The sequence below is a fragment of the Penaeus monodon genome, chromosome 27, assembly GCF_015228065.2.
Source record: "Penaeus monodon isolate SGIC_2016 chromosome 27, NSTDA_Pmon_1, whole genome shotgun sequence".
Taxonomy (NCBI): domain Eukaryota; kingdom Metazoa; phylum Arthropoda; class Malacostraca; order Decapoda; family Penaeidae; genus Penaeus; species Penaeus monodon.
In genome coordinates this window covers 20,375,181-20,375,550 of record NC_051412.1, presented here as the reverse complement: position 1 = coordinate 20,375,550, position 370 = coordinate 20,375,181, and the positions used below count along the sequence as shown (strand labels likewise).

General features: G+C 50.5%; 1 protein-coding gene across 1 annotated transcript in view; it reads right to left on the bottom strand.

The window, feature by feature from the left end:
* LOC119590668 (clavesin-2-like) overlaps positions 1 to 370 on the bottom strand; it is a gene marked incomplete in the record, with an annotated part of 51,482 nt that overhangs the window by 27,231 nt on the left and 23,881 nt on the right. The window contains 1 exon segment of the mRNA XM_037939348.1: positions 354 to 365.

Here is a 370-nt window from a genome sequence, read left to right as displayed (position 1 = left end):
ATCTCAGCTTCATAATGAATAGATGAGAAGGTCAATCAGATATATATATTGAGGGGGGAGGGGGGAGGGGGGTTTTAGAGGCTACTGAGTACACTCCCATCTGTACCACGATCATGCATCTACCGGGAACACTAGTAGAAACAGGAAGGTACACTCGTATCTGCACCGAGAACATACACCTACCGGGAGGACTGGTGCAGACAAAGGGATACGTTCCTAACTGCACTGGGAACATACATTTACCACCCACGCACACCAGTAATCAGGGAATACCGGTAGCATTTCCCCGCGACCTTGAGGTTCCCGGTACGAGTTCTTACTCACCCGCATACTGGGTAGACTGGGCTGCTTACCGGTAGTGGCTTCTGTG